This window comes from Falco naumanni, chromosome 11 (genome assembly GCF_017639655.2).
Source record: "Falco naumanni isolate bFalNau1 chromosome 11, bFalNau1.pat, whole genome shotgun sequence".
Taxonomy (NCBI): domain Eukaryota; kingdom Metazoa; phylum Chordata; class Aves; order Falconiformes; family Falconidae; genus Falco; species Falco naumanni.
The window spans coordinates 28,511,907-28,532,181 of NC_054064.1; the positions used below are offsets into that span (position 1 = coordinate 28,511,907).

Sequence of the window (20,275 nt, forward strand, 5' to 3'; positions counted from 1 at the left end):
TTTTTTACTTCATCTGATGCAGAATAATTGCTCATAATGCAGACCAAAGCATGTCTGTCCCTTTCAATAGCAGCAAACCTGGGACTGGAAGAAATTCTCACTGTACACCAAATCCTCTCTCAAAGCTTAACCTGCCACGTATGGAGTTAAACTACCACTTCGGATATAGAAGCCTTTCCCTCTCAGATGTGAATATGAATCCCAAATATGCATCACAGCCCCACCTCCAATGCAATAAGGCAATTAATAATGCAATAATGCAATTAAGGCAATAAGTAGAAAGAATGAGACTATAAGGAGAATAAGTAGCTGTAAACCTTCAAGCAACCAGGAGTCTGAGTGGCGTGGCCTGGTGTTTGGCCAGCTGAGATATACACACTGCCTTGGCAGACCTTGGAGCTTGGAAGAAGCCAGATACTTGGGAATGCACCCAGCCAGGAAGGGCCTATAGAGAGGAACCATGCTGGCGCACACCGTGTAGCAGATGATCATGGACTATTTTCAGGTGTATTAACTGCATTTTTTGAAGATGGAGTGATCAGATCATTTGTGGGCGAGGGAGTCTAGGTCACTCATGGGAAAGCAGAGTGAAAATTTGTGTTAAATATTGACAGAAATTTGGCCTGGGCGGTGGAGAGGGTGATGAAAGGGAGGTGGAAGAGGATGGGGCTGGCATTCTGGGACTCGGGGGGGAAGTCTCTGATTTCTTCCATCCCCTTTCCCTCTGATTCCACTTTTCATTCAGAAGTCATGATTCACCATTGTCTCTTATTATTCTTTCTTCAGTTTATGGATTTAAAGCACCCAGTCATGGAAAATACCTCTTGCATAAATGTCATCTGCTCTGTGGAGAAAAAACCGGAAGAGCATAAAGTTGGAGCATACCTATGCCAGCCTTAGTAGTGAGTAACATGCAAGTGATTTCCTTCAAATTTTGAGGAGGTTTTGGGTTTGTGGTTTTGGCTTTGATTCTTCACTTTGCTGCTGATTTGCACATTAATGAGTGGCAGTTGGAATAAAGATCCCTCCAGTACATTACAACTGGAGAGCTTGTTCTGCTTGAGGAAAATAATGTTCCTTGCAGGTTATCAGCAGACAATGTTTCATATTTATCAGCTTGGCAACAGTAAGTGATATGAAGAGCTGTAGTGTCCTCAGTGGTAGCAGTAAAATTTCTATAAAGTAAATTTCTGACTTCTTCAGAATACCACAATATCTTAAATAATAATAAAAAAGAAGTGGTTGTATTGAGCAGTCACTCTGTAGTGTTAGACAGACTATGTGGAATAATACTTTAACTTGCCAGGTAACTTAATTATTGGTCAGCCAAAAATAAAATCATCACAGAACATGATGCTTTGTGCAGCTGCTTGCATGTCTTTTTGTAATAGTATGAGGAAGTATAAAACACTCCAGGACAGAGAATAATGAAAGTGCAGAACTCTGTTTCAGTGATATAATGGGACGAAGTTAAATCTGGAAGTTACACTCAGGGAATTCAAACACCCATAGAAGGAATTCACTGGCAGATCATCGGGCTGTATCTGAACAGTGCTCAGCATCCATTGCTAATCCCACACAGTAACATACAGGAAAAGGGAAGCAGAGGAGTAACAGGCGTGCACAGTAGGAAAGGATGGAGTCAGAAAGGAATCTTTCTACAGCATATATCAGATAATAGAAAGCCTGTGGAAGGCATTGGTCTGTCTAGTTATTTACGCTAGGGATAAAGTCTGTTACATTGTGTCAGTATGTCCTGTCAAGGACACTGAGCAGTAGACAGCCAGGTCCAGCTCTGTCATAATCTGCAAAACATTCAGTTGCTCAGGCTTGCCTGAGACAAAGTTGTGAGGCACTGTACCAGCCAGGTACACCATCTGTTTTCAAGTGCTATTTGAAAAGCACAGAAAGAAAGAGGAAAAGAAAGACCAGGTGAAGCAAAAAGATTCTCCACCCAGGACTTACTGATCAAGAGGGGATGCAGATGTGCCGCTGTAGTAGAAGAATTCAGCGCAGGTTGCTTTCTTGTTATCCTGCAACTGCCAAAGCTCACACTATCGTACTCAACAATGCTTGCATTACAGTCACCCGTGTGACTTGCTTTTAATGGCAGATCACATGACAGCATGACACATTGTCAGGTGTTCACATCCAAACGTTCACACACTTCTGTACTTTTCCTAGTGTCTAATGTGGCAACAGAAATGTAAGAGAAAGATTTGGGAAAGTTAGTTTTAGCCTTACAGATTTCAAATTCTTCCTTGTTTCTGCCTAAGGAGGGAACAGGGTTTGTGCAGATTTCGTGTCTCGCAGCATAAGATGATTCAGGGAAAAGTATTGGGAGTTTTGGCTTCTGGCTCATACCTCCTCTTCATTTACACTTTTCCAATTTTTCTTCTCTTTCAGGAACACTTATGTTCAGTTCAGTACCCAAAACTTTGGGGTTTGACTGGAAAATATTGGACTAAACCCTGGTAACTTCCAGAATCTAGGCTCTTCTGAGTTTTTTAAGATACGTCTTGAAGCCAGTTTGGAATATGAATATTTTAGCAAATGTTTGCATGACACATAGGTTTTCCAGTCTAATGACTGGGAAGAATAGGATCCTACAGTATCAGAGACACATAACATCCTTTTATAGAACGAGCTTTTAGGAGGCAGGAATGCTGTAAATGCTGAAGAAAGGAGCTGGAAGGAAATACCCATTAGCCTACATTTCTCTGGCAGTTAAGGAGCAGACTTAACATACTGTTAAGCACAAACTGAGCTTGAGAATTAGATCAATGGTTATCCATGATTTTCTGCTAATGAGGAACAACACGTTTAAAAATAATAGTGTCTCGTAATAAAGCAAAAATATCATCACAATCCTTGTTTCTTATTTTAGCATAGGGAAATAGAATAGTTTCATTGTGCAGTTACATTATTAGAAGCAATTAAATGTCATCTTATTTCTCTATAGAATATAATTAATACATGTGAATATACCAAAAATGTTGTTGGATCTCGTACTAGTTTCATCTTCAAAACACAAGAACTTGAGACATAGAAACCTTGAAACCCTAAGTAGCCACTAGCTCTCGGTGTTAGCATTTTTACAGAATATCGCTTGTTTACATCAAGATGATCACTTCTCACCTCACTGCTGCTGCTGTGACTGCAGTTCCCAGGAGCTCTAAACATCGTATTCTGAAGCTTAAGAGTGCTGTAAGCATTTCTTAGACTTCTGCTATGTTGATTCTGTGCTCTTTCCCATACTTAGGAATGCTTAGCTCCATAAGGAGATGCTGAGCTTCATGGCTATGGCTAATGGAAGTGCAGAGGCCTCTCAGCGTGGAGGAGGATCCCCAGCAGCACAGGGCAGCTTGGTACAATAGCTGTGGATGGGTAGTAAAGAATTAAAATACACACAACATACATGTAGCTGGTACGTAACCAGGAACTTGGCTGGACAGAGTTAGAAATAGTGCAGTGAGGGATTCAAGTAAATGTAGACTTCTGTGATATTGCTATCACAATGGAAAGAATGTGGATTTTCCTATGGATCCTGTCCACTTACTGCCTTTAGCTGTTTTGAGGGGAGGCAATTGCTCTTCAGCTGCCAAGGCCCTGTAGCTGCAGGTTCCATTTTGTATCTGTTGACTCCCCTTTTGCTGCATACCTGCATCACTGGCAGATGATCTTTGTAAAGCTGGACCTCCGGGGAATGGTCAGTAAGCAGGTCACTAGTGCCAGAGATCAGGCAAGGTGGTGTGGTGAGAGAGCTGTTCTTCCCCAAGCAGCAGCAGCATGCTCCAGCCAGTCACAGACTTGCTGCCTAGTGTGACAAGCAGAGGACTGAACCCTCACTGAATATATGCAGACATTTTTCTTTTCTGTGTACTGAGGCTGAACAGAATACTTAGGACTACCAGGCAAGCATCCCATGCCCCAGCCAAATTAATTTCCTCTGTTTTCCATAGCAGTTTTCAGCAGCAAAAAGTAACGAGAAATTCTTGCTTATTGGTATTTTCAGCTACATCTATTCGGTCTTCCAGAACGGAAAGGTTTAGCTGGTTGCTAGAATATCAGGGCAAAAGCCTCCTCATCTGTTAGTGCTCTGAGACCAGCCACACTGGGCTGCTGCTGCCATTGGGAGCTCCTGTTACATTGTCAGACGTTTTTCGAGACTGTGTTTAAACTCCTAGGAAAATACACACATACTCACTCTTGGGCAATGCTGCGTGGCCCTGAGCTTCCCACTCTGTCTCTGTGATTCAACAGTGCTTTTGTCAGGTCACAGCTGTAAGCAGAAGGGGCCTGATGCTGTCCTCATATGCACATTTCTTCAAAAGCTCATCTGTGTGGGTGATGTGGTGGTGGGAAATCAGGGGAGGATAAAGCTCCACTAGTAGCTTGAAAAATGGAATGTGAACACTTTTAAAAGGTACTTTGTTCTTCTGTGCCCCAGTCTCTTTTAAACAGAAGTGGGTGGACCTAGGTATGCAGTAGTGGTAATGTTTAGTAGTCAAGTACTGTCTGCTCCAAAGTGCTTTGCTCCTGGTCCCAATTAGGGTTGCTAAGTGACAACAACCTAATTGTCTCCCATAACTTTGACTAAGCCAAGCATTCACAAGCAAGAAAGTGAAGTGCTGAGGACAATGTAGCTCTCCTGCTGGACATATAACAAACCAGGTTTGGTACTAATCTGTTTTCTAGAGCAGACAAAGGTATTTGTTTGCTGTTCTCCTCTAATAACTTTATTATTCCCAAGAATATTATAGGGAATTGCATTAACTGCTATGGTAATCATAACAGAAAGCAATTATTTTCAGCAAGTAACAATTACTTCACCTTCCCAAATTTGTGACCACACCTGGCCTTAATCCCAGATTTAATAATGAACATTTTTCTGAACACTAAACCGAAACAGAATATATCGCTTGCTTTTTCATGGGGAGGGCTTGCAATTCTGCATGCTAGCGTCTTACCCCCTGCCAAACCTTGAAGACATAAACTGTTATTTTAAAATATCATGATTTTTGTAAGCATCTTGTCGTATTATTAGGGGTGGCTTAGGGCTGCTTTTTATTTGTGATTGCTACTTGGTGTAGGCAAAAATGCAAAATACCTGGCTTAAAAAGCTTGAAGCCATGTAAATACTGGGACCAGCTTGGTTTCACTTGAGATACTCCACTATGTTTCTGTTACTTTCCTATCTAAGGACTTTAAAGAATGCAGATGTGAATGTAGATTTAGGAGAAAATATTAGGAGAAAACATTACAGGGCAAAATTGTTTGCTCTGTCAACATATGATTGTTACTGTGCAAACTGATCAAATACTGTGGCATTAACAGTACTAAAATGTTATAGAATGCCTCACAAAGGCATTAAATTATGTCTAAAGATCAAATTATTTAATTTAATTCTGTGTATAATAGCTTTCCCCTATGTTCCTTTTGGTTTTTAAGCAAGGCTTGTATTTTACCCGGTACTGCTTCATAAACTGTTTCTTTTTAAATCCACTTGTGCCTGACCTAGATTGAAAATTTTCATTGATAAACAACTAAAGCAGTGTTCAGCTATTCACAGCAGTATTCCTCAACATTGGTAATATTCATTAAACCTGGCAGAATGAGAAATCCCCAAACTACTAATTACCAGGGTGCTGTGCTGTTCACATAAGTAAACTGAAAAACATTCTGTCCTTGCTTTGTACTAGGAAAGATGGATGGCATTTTCTATTCTGTTTGTGCTCTCCAGTGAAAACCAGCACTGGAAAATACCCAGGGGTACTGCTAGCAAGGGATGCTTTCATCTAGCCAGGATGAAAGTGTAGATGAAAGATCGGTGAGAGCTGATGCCCTGTTTCTCACCTAGCTTCCACATTCAGAAGTGTTCTTCAGGGACTCCAGGGAAGTACAATCCATAGCTGGAGGCTGAAGTCAGCACAGCAGGCTAAGGAGATGACAAGGAGCTCCCACTAAGTTGGATCACTAAAATCTTCCGTAGGTACTTGGTAGCCCAAGTTCAGTTTGCCGTGACACAAGTACATCCCAAATCCGTAAGCTGTGTTTCCCCCTTGTAGTGATTGTATTTTCTCTGGAGAAAGAGCTCTACAATGTCAAATAATGTTGGTATTTTTCACTGCTAGTTATTTCTAGTTCAATGATTTGTGGTCCAGGGCCTGATAGCCAGATTAAGAAGATTCCCCATGAGTTTGCTGGCTGAAAACATTTGCCAAGCCCTGAGCAGCACAACACATAAACAGAGCATTAAAGCCAGATTTGCTTTTAATCTCTGTTTCGCTCTAATGCAATAATTTACATTACCTTGGTATCTAACTAACGGTCTGCCTTTATCAGCAGACATGATCTTACCCTGTTCTTGCTAGAAAAGTACCATCTCCAAACAGTGGGTTAGCAAAGCCCTGACTCTCTGCTGGTAACTGCATTTGCTCAGCTTCGGGACTGTGCCTTCGTAGCCATATGGCTCACAGCCAGCCTGAAACACAGGCTGGGAGAGCTGTGGAGAGAGCTGGAGAAAAGAAAGATGGACCAGTCTTGAGGAAGTTGAAGTTAGGTTTATGAAACAGACTGTAGCCTACTTCTCCAGCAAACCATGTGAATTAAGCACTTTGCTGCATCTCCAGATATCTAAATGTGATTAAATGTCCTGCTTAATGTGAATTAATGTGATTTGAGTCAGAATTCATCTTGCTAGGTCCTTTCTTTAAATAAAATATAACCTAATTATACATGCCAATTATCAGAGAAACTGATCCTCAGCACAATTGAGGGAGAAAAATCCCTCAGCACAACTCAGGAATAGAGTCCTAATGGTTTTGTGATTTTGGAGAGTACAGTGCTGCAAGTTCAGGCACCATGTGATTTTTAAGTGATACAAAAAGTATGTGAACTGCCGTTGTATGCATGTTGTCTTCCAATACCCATTTTTCAAATAGCTGTTCAGTTTTATGGTTTTGTTTATGTGGCTCAGAAGGGTAAAGGACTGAAATAAAACAGCTTTTCCAACAAAGCCATGTAATTAAAACCTGACACTCAGCCACTAAAGAATTCCCTGGTGGCCAAATGAAAACTGAAGAGTGTTGAGGGATATTAGTGATGTGCTAAGTCATATCTGGCTTCCAAATTAGAGGCAATCAGAATTAGTTGAGAAAAAAATTTGCTTTATTCAAGTAAAATTTTAAAAGATGCTGAATTATTAGTGTGAGGTTAGTCATGGGGGATGTGAAGGACAGCTGGGAATGTGAACTAATTAGCAATCAGATATGTAGATCATGAAAACCAAATTGTTCAACAAAATTGTAGCAATGTTAGGTTTTTTCCTCTTCCCAGACAATTAACAAATTGTATCATCTCTCCATTTTACCGGTGATGAAAAAGCTGAGAAGGTCACATTCTGACGTGCCGAAGGATTGTAAGAGAAGGCGTCCAGTTGAAAGCCTGGGTACTGCCATTACCTCATACACGCTTACCACTGACAGCTGCTCTCCAGTTACCTCCCCGAATACACCAGGCCACTGGCTTTTGGTGCCTAAATTCTCTAGGTTTGCTGGGATGTCCGATCGCCATTGTGGTCGGCATCACCGGGATGAAATAAAGAACTTGAAGCACAAATAATTGGCAAGATACTGTACCTAGTATTGCAGGGCTAGTCAGAGAGTAGGCTACTTTATTCCTGAATTTATTAAAATTAGCTCTAATTAGTAGGATTTTAATGCATCTGCCACATGATTTAAAGGACCATGTACAGTCCTCCTATGGGACTGAACCAGCACCCTCCAATGATAAGACCAAGCTGTTGCAAGTTATGCTAAAAATGCGACCATCTTCAGCATTGGGCATAAAATTCTTATCCTCTAGGGAAAAGGCACATGAAACTTGCTTATAAAACTGGATGACTAGTGAGTTACATCCACAGGAACTAATATCTGGCTATGATCCTTTCAGATTACCCAGAATCTTAATCGAAGGAGAAGAAAGCATATAATTTCAGTAGTCAAACAGTATAAATAATAATAAAGTAGTTTATCCTTTGAACAAGCTACTTATCCTCAATGTGTATATGTACATTTTGGGCATATGAGAATTTTAAAAATGCTCTAAATGTATATCAAGACCACAAAAGTGATGTCATCTTTATTTATACAATGCAAATGTAATTAACTTTTGCTATTCATATTCTCTTTTCAAGTGAATAAAAAAAACAGCTTAGACTTTTTATTAAAAAGTATAGTATTAGGATAAAGAACAGCAACAGGCATCTTTCTTTTGGCACCATGGGAAAGATGCAATAACTATTTCTTAAAAAAAAAGACATAAATGCTATTAATCTAAACTACCAAGGAGCAGATGAGGAGGCTAGCTGAAAAATCATTTATTGTTATATAAAAAAGGCATCCTTTTATGCATATGAGTATCAGTGATACTGGGATAGTTAAGAACACATTAGGAAGCTCAAGAATCAAGTTCACTATTCCAGTTTCTTTAGCATGATTTCAATGACTTCTAATTATTTCATCATGTCCACGTGTTAACTTCGTTATACAATCCTGCTCCCAGTCCCTTCTGGGTCCCCTTGTCTTACCACCTTCTTACTTTTGATGCTAGGCTTGCACCAGTCACAGTACTTCAGCAGTGTGTCCTCCCTCCCCTCCACCACAGACCCAGGACTGTTTTTCACATTACTCATGAGGCTGGGTAAGAAGATGATTACTAGATGCTTTGCCACAGTTTGTCTCCCAGGAACTTGCACGGATCTGGGGGAAGACTTCTCTGTACAAGGGCTACACGGACAGTCTCCTGCTCAACCATGTTTGTCCATAGACTTGTTGATTCAGATTTTTGTAATGATTTCCACAAGTTGGCCTGGTGGAGCTGTCAGCCTCAGTGATCTTTTAATTCCCTGTAATTCCTCTTGGATTACTTTTTAAATCACACAGTTCACTGGGAAGCCAGTAAAACACTTGACCAGTTTTGACTGTCGCTGCTCTCCAGCAGAGAACAGCCCTGGCATGCACAGGTGCTGTCTGCCTCCAAGAGAATAAGAGGTAATCATACAATATTCTAGGATAAAAAAACGCTTAAAATATGAACTAGCCTAGTTTTAAGTTTACATTAGCAAAAAACCCACCCAAACCATTGCCCAACTCAAACCCTGCTGTAAAGCAAAATAGTTACAACACAGCAATTACCAGCATCAGATGTGGATTGTAACATATGGCTTTCCATCATGGATTCCTCTGAGAGTCCTGCAAATTAATTGCAGTTAACAACTACTGCTACAATTAGCCTCTTATTTTTAAAAGACTAGGGTTTTTCTCCTTCATTGCCTAATTGTTAGCAATGATGTTAATTGATAGGACCCCCTTTGAGTTTGCAGTTCTAGTTCAGGTTTGGCATGGATCGCCACAAAAACAGAGCACTAGATAGAAGAGGGTTGCGTACATTTCTCTTTTTGAAAGCAAAAGCCAGTAAAGGGAACAAACAGCCCACAAGTTTCACACTGGTTCCGTGCAGTGTAGGCTGGTGGATCAGAAGATGTTCTTTCAGGCTAGTAACTGAGGAAGGGCAAGGAATAGATAAATGTAAAATTTCCAGCAGTGTGCCTCTGCATGATTCAGTATTAATTTAAAACATCAAAATCGCTGAATTCAGAATGGCTGAATTTCCATCTTGAACCTGTGCAAAGGTTCATTTCAATCCAGCAGCTACTTCAGAGTGCCTGCTACCAGGTGCTTTGCAGGAAGGAGGTTAAAAAAATAGTAGTAGATGGCTAGGAAAGAGTAACAATGTGCCAATGGGGGAAGGAAGTTTCTTTAATCTTCCTGGCTTTGTCCTGAAAGCAAGAATCTTGCTTATGTATTGTAACACCAAGCAGATCTTTTAAAAGCAAAGTAAAACAGATACAGCTTCAAAGGGTAGATTTGTCTACCCTTATTTTAACTATCTAAAAGTTTCAGCTATTTGTCCACACTTCTGGTGTAGCCAATGGAAACGATAGACAGCAACCAGCACTTGGCAATTCATCCTGGCCCCAGAAGAGCTATTTCACCCTGTAGCAACATGTGTTCCTGCCATTTGCTGTTGGAAGGGACCCAGGTGGCTGTCTTGGAGCAGAGGCCTGCCTTTCAGATTATTTATAGGCAGGTGAGATGAATCCCAAATGGTAGGACTGCAGTGTGCTTACCGTTAACAATAAGTAAACACTGAAAAGCAGAGAGGTGCGTAAGGATTTTGTCCAACTCTCACAGTTCCCGCAGATGTTTATGAAAAAGATAAAATGCAGATCAACTCACACTTCGATAAATATACTGTATGATCCTACATCACTGAAATCAGCAGAAGAACAAACAAGCAAACATCTATTGGTACTGATATGAGTAAGCAAGGATCCAAAATTACTCATCATGAAAGCTGCTGGTAACTGCCTCATGGTGCTCTCCTTGCTCCTACTGTTCTCCAACAAAGCTATCAAACATTTGCGGTGCCAGGAGGGAGGTAGCTGTGGTACATGGGTGCATCTCTAACAGAGTAGCAGGGGGAGGCATTTAACATTTAAACTACAAGCTGTATGTGACATCCCAGCAGAGCTGTGGGATGGCATCACTGCATGTTAGAGTATAATGAAAATCTGTTGTATAAGGAGGTGCTTCATGCTCAGAAAGGTTGAAATGTTCATACAGACTGTAGATGGCTATTTTAGTGGAACGTGATTCAGACATTGCATTGATTAGTTGTTTTTTGCCTAGTCTGAATGGAAGAAATGCACTAAACCATTTTTTCATTACAGAAACCTGTACTAAAAGCAAACAAACAAAGCCCAAACCAGTTACTTTACTAGGAACATGAAAAGTCAAGACAAACTTGCTTTTTAAGAATTGCTATTATCCTTTACCTATGAAGTGTCTCTCATCATACCTGGAAATGTTTTTAACACCCCAGAAGTGTTCAAAGCAGCCAGAAAACAACAGCTGCTTTAAGGAATTGTTCTGAAATGTAAAGTGTGTAAAAAGCAATGTAATGGCCTGCTCAAAAAGCGAACATTTTGTCTCCTGACAGTCAGATTCTGACCATATTGATCAGAACAAAACCTTTGGGCGAAACTGGCCTGCTTCACTGAGTTTCTTTTACTAGCTCTTGTCTGTGGCAAATGGACATTTTATTTTATAGCTGCACGTTATACTTATTCTCACTTGCCATCTGCAGTTTTCACTGCTGCTTGTTGGTGATTATTTCTCTTGAAAGGAAAAGATCAGGCAAATTAATGGACAGCATTTGCCGTGAATCCTTCCTCCTCTTCCTTTAGGACATTCCTGAAATGCAAATGATGAGAACAAGAAATGGTTCAATGCTCTTTATGGCAGCTGTCTGTGTCAGGGTTAATTAGACTCCATCAGGTAGCCAGATATTCCTTGAGAGAAAATCTTTGTTATTAATAAACACATCTGGCTTGGATTTTGTAGGACGCAGGCTAGTAATATCACAGAATTAAAGATTAGTAGCTGGCATGAGCTTTCTCCCCAGCCAGATTTGACTCTTACATTTACAATGCATTGAGTTTGTCTTTTCTGAAGGCTGAATTCTGGCTTGAAGCACAGTCTGGGAGCCAGATTACCTTAGGTCAGAGACTGGACTGGAATGAGGTGGGGGGATCAGCATCCACTGTATAAAATAGTTTATGGACCCTTACTTAAACTATCAATTTGTCTTCAATAATTCACAATCTGAAGCATGCAAATTATTTTCTAAAGCTTCAGAACGGAAGTGGTCACAGGTTTAACATAAAGCCTAATCTAAAACAGGCAGCTTCATGAACAAGGGTAATCGCATTGCGATGAAATTTGAGCTAATGGAACAGGTTATCACTGTAAAATCTTATTGCTCTGAAGGGCATGTCCACTTCTGCTTTGAAGTCCAGCATCTCCTCACAGATGATGCAGTTCTGTTATAATCCTAAATCCTGGTGTTGTGTAACGGGAAAATTGCATGCAGGAGGAAGCAGCGAGAGTGTCAGTGTGAGGCAGAGAGCAGTTAATGCATCCACAGCTTCTCGCCCGTGTCTTGCCACCCTCACAGTAAAGAATTTCTTCTTTAATCTAAATCTCCCCTCTTTCAGTTTGAAGCCGTTTCCCCTTGTTCTGTTGCTACATGCCCTTGTAAAATGTCCCTCTCCAGGTTTCTTGTAGCCCCCTTTGGGTGCTGGGTGGCTGCTCTAAGGTGTCCTTGGAGCCTTCTCTTCTCCAGGCTGAACAACCCCAACTCTCTCAGCCTGGCTGCACAGGAGAGCTGCTTCAGCCCTCTGATCATCTTTGTGGCCCTCCTCTGGACTCGCTCCAACAGGTCCATGTCCCTCTTATGTTGGGGGCCCCAGAACCAAACACAGCACTCCAAATGGGGTCTCATGTCAGTGGAGTAGAGGGAGGTACCACCACACTTGTGATGCAGCCCAGGATACGGTTGCCTTGCTGGGCTGTGAGCACACATTGCTGGGCCATGTTGAACTTCTCATCCACCAACACCCCCAAGAACCATATAAGACATCTGTAGTAGATATGGGAAACAAAGCCACGTCATGATTGTCAGGCCTCTGCAAACGTGAAAAGCCTGTATTTCCCTTGGCACACTTTAATACAATTTATACTCTGAAGGGTCTTTTTCTTCCTCCAGTGACATGCACCCTGCCCGTTAGGACTGCTTACCTGCCAGTGCTGGCTTGGAGCAGGCAGATTTTCAGCAGTTTGACCACTCACAGCTGTCTGGCAGCTCCACAGAGCATTCTGAGGAGAGACAAAGCCAAACTTCCCCAAACGGAATCTCATTACAGAGTTTTTAATAATTTTTAAGAAGTGCAGAATTAAGACACCATTGTGCTGTAGCAGAGAGCTTGCCATTACTGCTTCTCAGCAGGGACACAGTAGTGGCTGTGCTCTCTGAGATCAGTACTTCATATTCTCCAGGAGTCTGGCTCTGAAGGCAGGTGCCATTAGCTCCAACAGAACTGCCTCAGAGAGGAGTCCTGGGGGACCTACTTGGAAGAAGTTACTACCTTTGGGGAGCTGATTTATGCCAGAAAACAGTCTTTTGCATCCCTTTCCTGTTTCCCTTACCTAATGTAATGACCATTTTTGTATCTGTGATAATGGACAAAAGGAACTTTCTGCTGGAGAATGCTGTGCATGAGAAACACTATTATTTAAAACCTTCCGGGAGAGCCGGTGTATGCATGTACAGACACATGGCATTTCAAGCATTCTCTTACTGATAGATCCTTCCTTAGCATTGAGATGTCCCATCTTGGCATGCCCAAAGGGCAAATGTTTTATGCAGGACAAACTCTTCACTGAGTCTCTGCAGTACCCAGAACCATAGGTTGACTGTGAGTGAGAAGGAGTCTTAGGCTTTACTACAGTATTAAATAAAATACTGTAACTTAGTAAAACAGGGGCCCGGTTTGGCCAACTGGAAAGCAAAATCCCTAAATTCCAGGTGCTGTGAGAAGTTGATTTTCTTCCATAATCTTTATTCCTTCCATGGTTGCACACTTTTAATCGGTTTGTTTGGGAGGTGCAACTTGATCCACATAACACCACAGAACCGGTACATCTTAATGTCCTTCAGTTTTGCCATTTTTCAAGTCATCCACTGCACATTCATCCTGGGAGGAAGCAGCTTTAGCTGGAGGTTGGAAGAGTGGGACAGGAGGCTGTTGTGATGTAGAGAGATGCAGGGAAGAGCTGCTTGTGCAGAGGGCTCAGTCTCTCCAGCCAGCAGTTACGGGGGGATTAGTCCCTTGAGTAAACCCACTCTTAAATGGCTGTGGGGTTTCCATAGAAGGGTGCTTCAACTCCCCGTCTGCATAAGCTGGAATAAAAGTCACCTCCCCTCAACTGAAGGCTGTGTCCAGCAGGATGCTATTATGAAGTTGTTACTCCTGGAAAAGAAAAGCAAAACAGGTTCCATAGCCTGATTTTAGTCTCATATGTGTGTTTGATTTCCCAGACTAGGGGGGTTGATTGCAAGAACCTCTGCAAGTTCCCTTTTTCCCTTGCACCTTTGCTGATGTACCCAGCTGGGCACTGATGCATGGTTGAGCAGACAGCGGCCCTGCAACGTTTTCATAAGAGAAATGCGGCAATTTTCTATGTCAGACTGTGATACAGCATAAAAAGCCTATTTCTGTTAGACCACTTCAGCTTAAGTATTTGTGCGCTGTTCATGCCAGCCTCATCTAGGAAATAATACTGTGCTGCATCATGAAAAATTCCTAAGTGAAGGCAAGCTGTTCCAAAAGCAAAGGCCAAGGTATTCTGGACAGGTGTAGAAACACAACCACCAGCTGTGCTTTGAGATGGACAAATGAAAAGTCCCAGTGATGCTGGGACTAATCTCAATTCCTGCATCAAAAACCTGTGGAAATGGGGATTACTTACTATAGTAGTTGCAAAGATGGAGGCAGTTGCAAACCAAGAGTGCTGTGCAGCACCTGGCACTGCTGCAACGTGCTCCGGTTTAGCTCGAGAAGGGTGCATGGCTCTCCCTCAGCTGTTGCAGGAGCAGGGGCTTCTGCAGGCAAATTGGACTCAGAGTTTTCCAGATCAGGACAAAACTCCAAGACAGAGCGTGTCTTGAAGCTGAGAGAGGTACTTTGCACTGCACCAGCTTTGTGTGCTCAAGTGTAAAACGTTGCCAGATCAGCATACTACATTTTACAGATCTACCCTGAAGAGAAACAGGATCACATTGTGGGTAGAAGTTGGGGCAATCAAGGGTTTTTTGTTGGTAATGAAAAAAAAGGGAGGGGGGCAGTCAGCATTTAGGTGAAGGTGGGATAGAGAGAGCAGAGATTGGGTTTCCTGGTGCAGGGGGCTCCTGGGCCTCCTCTTTTTGCCAGGAGCCGTGGGGTGAGGGGATCCACATGCCATGGGTGCTGTGTCCCGTGGGCACTGCACACCTCGGCTCCGTGCTGGTGTGAGCCTGGGAGGTGGAGGGCTCACCTGACTGAAAAGGGTGTGCCGCTGCTCACCTCTGCTCTTACACCCACAGCTACGATGGCATCCGCCAGGCATCTTTTCTGAAATTTGTCTTTGTTCTGGTTTTAACTTTTCTTCCCATTTTTCCTCTTCCAGCACAGAGTGTTTCCCGGCACAAAGCTCTAGAGCAGAGCTGTCCCTCCAACTCCTCCATGGCTGTCCTCTCCCACAGCAGCTTCTGAAACAGGAATTCAACTGAAGCAGCAAGTAGGTTTTGCATTCTAAAATCTGGAAACCTTCTGAGTGAATCTTTGCAGATCTCATTTATTTCCCGGGCTTCTTACTATATGTGTGGTTTCCAAAGCACAACTCACATGGAAATGTGCAGCATATTTAATTTGGACATATTCTCAGAGCTTCTTTGCTGCAGACAGAACTTGCTCAAATAAGTAAAGAAATATATTTAATCCTTTGAAACTTAGTGGGTCATTTTCTTAGATACAGACATAACCCCTAGCAAACGTTTGTAATTAGTGGCTCTCTACCAGTCATGTTACCTTTCTCAGTTGTCTTACATCGAGGACAGTTAATTTCTCTGCTTATCTGGTCTGTTTGGTATGTACATGATGTGCTAATGAAGAGAGAGAGAACAACAATTATGCTTAGCACTTATACAGCACTTACTCCATTTTGCTGCATAAATATTAACTGATGAATCTTCACAAGAGCCCCAGGGAATAGATTAATACTATTATCTTTCTATTTAGGGTAATAGAAGCAGAAAAATGAAAGACAGTATGAAAAGGAAAAAGAAGTGCATAGATGTACTTTTCTGAGCTTTTTATAGCATATGCAAGAGGCCTGTAGAGGTTGTTTATAATTCTGCTTGCAGTTTACATTTAAGTGCAACAGGAATATTAAATCTTGCCTTCCTCTGACTTTACTGAGAACTTGACAAACGAGGAGCAGAAACATCTTTAGAAATTAACCGAAAGGTGAGAAAGTTAAACCATCAGCGAGGATTTTTCTTCCAAATGTTTTATTTCAACAGGCATTAAAGACTTGGAAACGGAATTAATATAAATAACTTATCTCAGTTAGGCACCACTTCCTTGCCGTTCTGCTTTCTTCAGAACTAATCATCCTGCTCCTCCATGCGCAGCCCTGCTTCAGAACTTTCTGGGCTGCTTTTGTGTCGGGTGCAGGTGCCCGCACCACAGGTCTTGGACCTGTGTTTTAAACCTAAACTGAGCAAGAAAAAAGGGCCCTGTTTTTGTACAGATGGTAAACACTGGTTGTTCTATCGTCCAACCTTTGAAAAACTCTCCAGTACTTCTTCAGTGATATTGAATATATTTAGTTCCAAAGGGCAGAAATTAATCCCTTCAACAATTAAGTTACTTCATTCTCTGATAGCATTACTATACTTGAAGGGACACAATACATAAATGCATGTTATAGCTGGTATTCCTTGAAAGATGCATTTGTCCTTTCAAGACAGAGACATTATGTTCTCAAAATCCATTTTTAACTGAAAAGCCTCCCGCTGCCTACATGCAGGTATAGATGTTTTCTGATTACCACTAATCAAACTTCAAGGTTGCTGCGTTTCCCATTCAAGGGAGAGCAGGATAAACTCATGTTAATGAAAGAGAGGAAGCAGCATTAGTCTTGGGGATTAAAACAGATGGGCTTATCTTGACTTCCACTGAGTTTGCAGAGAGGGAGTAAAAATTGATTTCAGATAAAGCACATTCAATTAGATCTTTTTATACAGGGTATATAATGAAAAATGTGTTTATATACTTAGTGATGTCTACTCTGCAGGTTGAGCTATGAGTGTAACCATGTGAGTTTACCTCCTTTCTGTATGAAGGGCGGTGCTGCAGCATCTTGTGGTTTAGCTTGTGAATAGCACAGCTGCACTTGGGGCCAAACACGCAGCAAAGATGTCACCAGAGCTTATTTGCCAAGGCAGCACGTACTAGTGGGTGAAAGAGACCCTGATAAGAGTTTAGAGGCAGTTAACACTAAGCCAAAAAGTGCTTCAGCAGGGCAGTGGAGGTAGGCGAGTTCTGACTCAGAAGTACAAATCCTCACTCCTGGGCAGGCTGCTTGCCATGAGTGACCCCATATTGACAGCACATGTGGTCCTGGCGTGTTTTCAACAGGCACTGTGGGTATGCCCGGCATGCCAAGCAGGAGGATCTTTGTGAGCCTTGGCCTTGTCCAACAAGCCAGTGCACACCTTGTAGTTCTGCAGCTGCTTTGTCAGTGCACCAGTGAGTGTAAGGGTAATCTGGTGTGTTTTATCAAAGTAGAGGCTTAAAAATTTCATTGGCATATAGGAACCAAAGCTAAAGACAGATCAAAGGAAACAAAGCACATCATCTGTAGTTAGTTGTCCCTGGTTTTAACAAGTTTTTCAGGATTTTCTTCCCAAGTACCACAAGCTATAAGGTAAGCAGGAGTTGAGGGCAGATTCTAGTAACTATTTCCACAGCTCAAAGTGGTGCTGAGGATCCTGCCCTCTGCTGTGATCGTCAGTCCATGTTTGTACTCCAGGTTCCCTGGAGCAGCTACCTGACTACAGAAGATTTTCTTCCCCAGAGTCTTTTCTCTGAGATATTAGCAAATGTACAAATATTGCTTTGACACGGTAGGTAGACCTGCCTTCTTCAAGTCTTAGTTAAGACATTCCTACTTCTTATCTTTTCAGGGCTGCCATGATACTTCGTAGATCACGTACCATGAGAAACAGCAGTTGTGCTTACGCCTTTGTAGCATTGTGGCTTCCAGCTCATTATGAGCTTGGCAGTGAGTCTGCTGGTGATTTTGCTGCTGGTATTAGGTAAGTGCTTTTTCTCAATGTTCCTGTCTCCACCACACTTACTATTAGTCCTGTAGTCCTGCAGCCACAGCCATTGAAGGTGCAAAATGCAGCGTGTGACCAGAGCTGTTTGAGAGTTTCTTGTTTTCAGTAAGAAAACATACCATTTTCTCATGTAGCTAATGCAGCAAACATCACAGTTCACTTCTTTTGGTGGATTTTGCTGTAGAAAAAGGCTTTATAATGAACAGCAGTTTGAGGGAGACTGCAGCCATGCAAATCTGCACTCCCTGGCCTCCTGAAGCCAGGGTGGTATGTGCCAGTTTTGGACTCTGTGATGTCTGCTGCCTTCTCTGGTGGATTTTTTGCTCGCACCAGTTTAATGCTTCGTATTTTTTGGTTCCTGAAGGAGAACAGTGAAATTGCTTGTAGTGATGTCCCAATAAATTTTCATTCAGTAAAATAAACCACAAGCGATCACGAGACAAAGAGGCTGTTAATGACTCACAATGTTTCTTTTGGTTTGTCATTTTTTTTTGGTTTTTTTTTTTTTAACAAGGACACCTGCACAAAGCACTGCACTTAAAATCATTCATTTGATCTGAACTGGCCCCATTCAATTTCCTGGCATTCAGAGGAACCACAAGCCCCATCAATGTAATTTTATTTTCTTAAGTGAGCAAATGCAAGCATGTACTGTGCCAGTATGGTCAAATTGAATCTCACTATATCTTCTGATCACTCTGGACCATTCACAGGAAAAAAAATCTTTATGAATCTTCCTCTTCCTGGCAGTTCCTCCAGGTATTTTTGGGGAAGGTGCCTCCCCAGCAGGGTCTGGAAATCAGCTGTGGGTTTCCAGGGGTCAGTAAGGGCAGGTGGATGGGGCTGATCACTTGTGTGAGCCCATCAGCTTTTGAGGGAGAGGCTTAAGGCAGAAACTAACACATGTTAAAAGCCATGGGGTCCTAGCAAGTATGAAGAACATAGTTGTCTCACCGCTTTGCTTTTTAATGGAGATTGCTCCCTCTAATATATACGAACGTATTGATTTCTCTTTTGAGTCAACAATAAAATGTGTTTCTGCAGCTTTTCTTTTCATTAGGCTGCATCAATAAATCATGAAGTTGAACTAATGGAAACTATGGTCTGTTAACCCTGGCGCTCTGACTGGGGCCATCAGTCTGTAACGTGCGATGGGGCAGCTCGCAGGCGGAGATGCACCCTAGGAGCACTGCTGTACGTGGGGGGCCCAGGGCAAGGCGGTTAGGAGCTACAGAGATTCTGGCGATGCTTCCTAGGATTTGCTGGAGCCACCAAGCTGGTATTTGGGATTTTAAATTGTAAACTTTGAGACACATGGGATGAAGTGAATATTAATTCAGTTATATATATGACCGAAGTCCTTCTGGAGAGGGTGATACTGCAGCGCTGACCTGACAAGGGCAGCTCAGAGTTTTAATGCAAAGAGGAAATGGCAGATTGTGCAAATGAGACCTGGTGGTTTATGCCTTGGAAATCTAAGAGAATTATGGCAGTGAAAGGCATTTGAGGCCCGCTGCTAGATGAGGTGCTGGGAAGTGGGCTGAGTTGTCCGGTTGCACCAAAAGCCTTTTTACTGAGTTGGGCCCGTGGGTGAATTCTGTTTTCATATGGTCCTCCCTGGGCTTCCTCTGATTTCCTTTGTTGAAATGGGAAGTTTTGGCTGAAAAAAGTATATATTAAGCCATCTTTGCACAGGACAATGTATTCTTCTCTATTCTGTCTCATCAAACAAACATTTAGAGGCACGTTTGCCAGATTAGGGCTGGAAAAACCATGTCAAGCTGCTTAGTCAGATCAACAGCTTTGGCCTCTCTGCTTTCCTTCCCAGGGAGGTGGCAGAGCAGGGCTGCCTGTGCCAGCAATGGACACTCTGCCACGGGCCCTCTTTTCTGGGGAACTGGACCACAGCCATTGGAGTGCTTTCATTTTCAAATAAAAGTATTTAAAATAAAATCAGGATGTCATGCACTTTACAGCACTTCTCCTAGGACAGAAAGTCAAGAAACAAGTTTCCATTAGGTGCCTTTCCTCTAATTCCAGATATTAATCAGATGGCTGGGATTTCTGATGCAGTCTTTGTACTGGCATGAAAACAGCAGCATATCACGTGGCAGGTAAATCTCTTTCCTTACCAATAAATAAATAAAGCAGTTCATTTCTAGCATGTTATTGCAATGACAGCATTAACAATAAAAATCAAGAGCAGTTACTCTTTGACACAGTTAAAAAGTAAGCCTGGACCAATCCTTATCACTAGTATAAGAGGCTACTCTCATTTATTCTGCCTCTCTCTTTCATTGCAATGAACTGCATTTTTACATTGACCCTTTGCTAGTTATCTTTTCTGATACTGAGGAATTGTATCTTGTCTGCACTCTCAAGCATGCTGAAAGGACTGTTGTTCTTCACCTGATGGTAGACAATA

At 42.1% G+C, this 20,275-nt stretch overlaps 1 long non-coding RNA gene across 1 annotated transcript; it reads left to right on the forward strand.

Moving 5' to 3' along the window:
- Positions 1-735: 735 nt before the first annotated feature.
- LOC121095750 lies at positions 736-19,965 on the forward strand. Its single transcript, XR_005830198.1, has 4 exons — positions 736-902; positions 15,132-15,242; positions 17,695-17,826; positions 19,891-19,965. It is a non-coding gene; the product is annotated as an uncharacterized LOC121095750 (long non-coding RNA).
- Positions 19,966-20,275: the final 310 nt, after the last annotated feature.